Source organism: Adiantum capillus-veneris, chromosome 14 (genome assembly GCF_014529385.1).
Source record: "Adiantum capillus-veneris isolate H3 chromosome 14, ASM1452938v2, whole genome shotgun sequence".
Lineage (NCBI taxonomy): Eukaryota > Viridiplantae > Streptophyta > Polypodiopsida > Polypodiales > Pteridaceae > Adiantum > Adiantum capillus-veneris.
In genome coordinates this window covers 68,959,263-68,965,297 of record NC_140944.1, presented here as the reverse complement: position 1 = coordinate 68,965,297, position 6,035 = coordinate 68,959,263, and positions in this window count along the sequence as shown.

The following is a 6,035-nucleotide window of genomic DNA, read 5'->3' as shown; positions in this document are numbered from 1 at the left end:
ACCTTGTTCTATCCCTCTATGACATGCCCGTATGTACAATAAATACAAAATACATGATTTCCAAAAAACGTCCAATAGCCTCTATAACATATACAAGGTAAATGGTGAACTTTTTATCACCAGGTGCTTGCTCATTTAGCTTTCAATATATACACTTTCTTGCCGAATAAAACCAAACAATAGTACAAATAGAAAGAGTTTGAAGAAAGTAGATGTACTAGTCCTTTGGTGTGAGGTTTTCTTCCTCATTTTTTTTTTTTGATGATTCAATTTTGACTGAGCTTAACGTGGGGAGGATGATGGAAGAAGCACCTAGGGTGTGATTATTACATATCATGTTTGAAGATGCTCTATTCATATCCTTTGCAATATCACTTTTCTTATGTAACCAAACAAAAAGCAAGGTTGTGAGAATGACAATGAAAAGTGATGGAAAAATTGTTCCTAGAAACACATTGCAAGTCAAGTACTTGTTTTCTTCCTCTTCCATACTTGTCATGTGATGAGAGTGACAAGGTGATTCCCGGTCTTTGATGATGCCAAAACGAATTAGCACAAGAGCGGCTCCTATAAGCTCTGCAAAGATGTGTAAAAGAGTTGCTTGAATCAACCAACGTGAGCTTTTGCCAAATTTCACAATCAAATAGATTGGACCTACAAAGATGAATACAAAAGCAAGTCCAAGAGAGTGTACAACTTTTAGAAGGATTTTAGTTTTGCGCCCTTGGCAATCCCTATAACTTCTTTGCAACAACAAACTGCTGAAGAACCAAGCCATTATTACTGTCATCGTCATGTAGATCAATAAAATTAATGATCCAAAGTCAGAGAATTGAGATAATGATGCAGCAAGGGTGGCCTGTAGCACCATGACAACAAGTGTTTGACACCCTGAAGACATAAAACACATGAGACAAATAAGTACACATGAAGTCTCATTTATTTTTGAGGATTGGATAAGTAGTAGGTAGCCAAATAAAAGGACTCTATTGTAGTAAGATAGCAACATGTGTGCTATACAGTGAAAGTGTGTGTATCATATAGCACAATGTTCCTGTCTATGATATGATGTGTGGTATGTGAAAGAGCTATATTACATATTGAGAGCACTATGTACCATATAGCATAAGCGTGTGTAATAAGAGGCCAATCTCCCTATCTATGCTATTATGTCATAGTATTTCTTGCAGTATGAGTGCTATATAGCATAACTATGTGTAATAAAAGCCCGATGGTCCTGTCTATGCTATTATGTGTGCCATGTAACAGGACTCTATTAGAGTATAACAACATCATATCACCAAAATAAAATTACATCATATCACCAAAATAAAGTTACATCATTCAATCATCAAGTTTAGAGAACTTTGAACAGGTCAGTTTTTTGTATAGTAATCGCAAGTACATTCAATGTGCAAAATGTTGTATACATGATTCCATAATCACAATCAACCTTCCCTACATACTTCTTGTTGACTTCTATACTGGCTGATGACACGCGCAGACACTATGTCCGAAAGATTTTCAAATTGGTTCATCTTTGCATAAGCATTAGGGCTGGGTGACTTGACTAACCAAGGGAACAATGTGCTAACCACGTAAATTGGGGACTGACAAATCTCTGCTGGTTCAAATGAAGCAGGACAGACCCAAGTCCCGGGAGGGTTGAGCAGACACTTGTAGAGTGTGTCATCCACCACCAGTGTATTATCAGAGTTGAATTTAGGATAGTGCTTCCAAAAGTCTTTCAAACACTTGAAAAATATGGGCTTTGCCACTACAAAAGGCTCTTCATATTAGCGACGCTCAAAAAAAAATTTCCCGGCGTCGCTATGAGCGTCGCTATAAGCGTTGCTATGAGCGTCGCAAATTTATTTGTAAATTTGCGACGCTTATAGCGACGCTCATAGCGACGCCAGCTGGGGTAAAAAAAATAACCGAGCGCGCCCAAAAACTCAGATCTCAGATCTGAGTTTTTCGGCGCCCTCAAGCAAAGAGCAGGTAACGCTCTCCCTCACTCTCTCTCTCTCTCTCTTTTCTTCTCCACACACACACACACACACACACACACACACACACACACACACACACACACACACACACACGAGGAGAGGAAGGAGAGCCACGTATGCTCCTTCCCTCTCCTCATTCTCATGTTCCCTTCCCCTCTTTCTCTCTCCCTCTCTCTCTCTCTCACACACACACATAGTGTTTTTGAGAGAGAGAGAGAGAGAGAGAGAGAGAGAGAGAGAGAGAGAGAGAGTACAAACAAAAACAAAAACGCACACACATACATAAACAAAGAATGCACACACACATTGAGAGAGAAAAAGAGAGAGAGAGCATGCATAAACAAAAAACGTACGCATTGAGAGAGGAAAAGAGAGAGAGAACATGCATAAACAAAAAACGCACACATTGAAAGAGGAAAAGAGAAAGAAAACATGCATACGATCCAAAAAAACGCACACACATTGAGAGAGAAAGAAAGAGAAACTAAGGGAGCGTCGTAGGAAACTAATTAAAATTAAAAGACCTAAAGATCTAGCCGACGAGGAGTTGAACTGAAGACCTATTATTCAAGAGGGAAATGGCATAATCAATCTATCATACTTGGCATGGGTGATAGAAAGGTTATACCATTTATCTCTTTTTATTGGCACACACATCCACACACGCGCACACACACAGGAAGAAGAGAGTTATAACATCGTAGGAAACTATTTTAAAAGACGTTAAAGATTAGGTTATATGTAGACTTACATTAAATTAGATTTAGGTTTATTTTTAACTAGATTTACGTTTATTTAAGCTAGATTTAGATTTAAGTTATATTAGATTAGATGCGGGTCTCCATAGACTGCGATGCCTGCATGAAGCGGGTGAAGAAAGCCCTCAATGGAATATAGGGTATTGCTGCCTTCACTCATGGTGGGCTCCGTCGATCCAAAAGTACTGGTGAAATGTCTTCAGAAGATAGGGAAGAAGGTGGATCTTCAGGGCGACAAGAGTCACTACATCCCCGACACAATGACCATCTAAACAACCTCTAGTCATTAGACTTACGTTAAATTAGATTTAGCTTTATTTTTAGTTAGATTTACGTTTATTTAGATTTACGCTTATTTACGTTAGATCGAGTCCACGCAAGAATTACTTACGGTTTAGGATTTAGAGTTAGACGAACAGTGAAAAGATCTACTGTGAAAAGATGTTAAGATGAAGTGAAGTGCTACAGCTAGAGAAGAGGCAAAGGGATTTTGTCCACTACATGCAGTATCATGTAGACGTGGGTGTGTAGATTTCTTGTACCCACAAATATAGGTATTGACCAATAAAGACGAGATTATAACCCGGTGGTTCTGATCTCCGTGCACCTCTAGACCGAGGTGTGCGGGGATTGGACATGACTAGAGAATGTGAGGTAAAGAGAGAGAGAGAGAGAGAGAGAGAGAGAGAGAGAGAGAGAGAGAGAGAGAGAGAGAGAGAGAGAGAGAGAGAGAGAGATAAGACGAAGAATGCCAATAGAATATTAAATTTGTTGTCCAGGTTATAAGTTTTTTATCCTCATTATGAGTAGCGACGAGGATGTGGGACCGTCCAACCGAAACACCTATCTCTCAACGAGGGTCTTATGTCCTTGTAATCAATGCAAGCATGCTGTGCGACGGACAAGACGTGTTTCTTTGCAGCACGTTCGCGAATTTGGCGAGTTCGATCCATCTATTATAGATCGAGTTGTTGCCAATTATAACTCGTCGGACTCTGACGCTGGCCAACAAGCAGCAATCTTGCAACCCAATAGACGTATTCGCAGGCGCTTTGGTCAAGCAGCATATGTGAGGCCACAAGATGTACCCTCTGACATCTCGGGGGATGATCATGCAGAGCACATTCCCAACGAGGCAATGTTTGAGCCCGAGATTGATGAAATGATCGAGACGATCATGGATTCAGAAAGGCTTATCTATGATGATATGAAAAGTGAAGTCGATACGTCATTGTATAATGGAGCACGTATGTCTAGATTGAAAGCACTCCTGGTTCTTCTCAACATGCAGGCAAAGTTTGGATGGAGTGACACTATCGTCACAGCGCTTTTCAGGTGATCTATTACAATTAGTTTACTTTAATAGAACTCTAAATGTATAATGATCTGATAGATTTTTACACGACTGTATCATATTTTTATGTTGTGTAGATTGCTGAAAGAGCACATTCTACCAGCTGACAATGTGATGCCAGATTCCCGAGATGAAGCAAGAAAGATTTTGCGAAACTTGGGGATGGATTACAATTCTATCCACGCTTGTCCTAATGACTGCATTCTTTTCAGAGGGGAATACACAGACATGGAGAAGTGTCCGAAATGTGATTCCGAAAGATATCGAGTAGATCTCCACGGGACAAAAATTCCACAAAAGGTTTTGCGACATTTTCCTTTGCTTCCTCGCATCAAGCATTTCTTCGAATGTAAGTCCATGGCCGCCCTAGCATCATGGCATGAGGAGAATAAATCTTCGGATGGTGTGCTACGAATTCCTGCAGATTGCGCAGCCTGGAAACATATAGATGGAACATGGTCGGATTTTGCCAGGGAAGCTCGAAATTTGCGCTTAGGCCTGGCTATGGATGGTGTAAATCCATTTGGTCAAAGATCAACATCTTACAGTGTATGGCCCGTTGTCATCGTCAACTACAACATTCCCCCGTGGTTGACTACGAAGAAGGGGCACCCATGGCTAAGCTTGATTGTGCCAGGGCGATATAAAGTGGGGAATATGGATGTGTATCTTCGTCCACTATTGGAAGAGCTACAACAATTGTGGATTGGCATAGAGGTGGTGGATATGAGCCGACACACAGGACGACGGAATGCTTTGATCAGAGGTATTCTAATGTGGACCATGCATGACTATCCCGGGCTAACAGAATGCTCAGGTGATCTATTGACACTCCTCACTCAGACACTGTAAATCTTGTTTTTCCCCATAGTTGATCTATTATCATGTGTATACATGCAGGGCTTCAAACAAGCGGATACAGAGCATGTGTCACATGTGGACCTAGACTGAATGCACGTAGGGCACCCTCACTGAAGAAGCAAATCTACGAAGGTCATCAAGCGTATCTTCCGGAGAATCATGTGTTACGCGACGGCTTTTTGGGAAGAGAGCCACCAAGGATGTCTGCACAAGCATGGTTAGAGCAGAAGGAGATGTGCGATGACGGATTGCCTCCAGGGATGAAGAGACTATCTCTATGGTACGAGTTACCATACTGGCCCCGACTCGTGATCAATCACTTGCTCGATCCAATGCACATATTCAAGAATGTGGGTAATCTACTATGGGACCATTTGACCGGCAAGAAAGATACTTTGGGAGCCAGAGTTGACCTTAGAAATGTGGATCGTATGGAGCAATATTGGCCGCAAACAGCGTCTGATGGATCGATAAAACTTCCTAAAGCACCATGGATTTTCACAGGAGCCCAAGAACGCAAAGTAAAAGAGGCCATTCGATCTTTGCGGACCCCCACTGGCGTAATGCACTCGCTCCGAACGTGTTTTACTAAAGAAGGAAAGCTTACCGGTTTGAAGTCACACGATTGGCATAAAATGTGTCAGGTACGTTCATAGTGGACTTTAATATCATTGCATAAAATGTGGACTTTAATATCATTGCTGCACATACTTTACAGTTTATTTTACCGGTTGCCATTGAGGGATGTTTGTCTCTCGACATCCGTAACACAATCTACAAACTTGCAAAGCTGGTGCAATGGATCTCACAAAAGGAGATCGACGTAGACTCCATACCATTCGCCAAACTAAATGCTGCGGAGCTTGTGTGCATGTTTGAGAAACATTTTCCTACTACAATACTAACCATTCAGGTGCATCTTCTTGTTCACATAGTTGATGAGGTGGAAATAGCTGGCACAGTTCATTCCAGATGGATGTTCTTCTTAGAGCGTTTCATGAAAACGCTTAAGGGATATGTGCGTCAAAAGGCACGTCCGGAGGGTAGCAT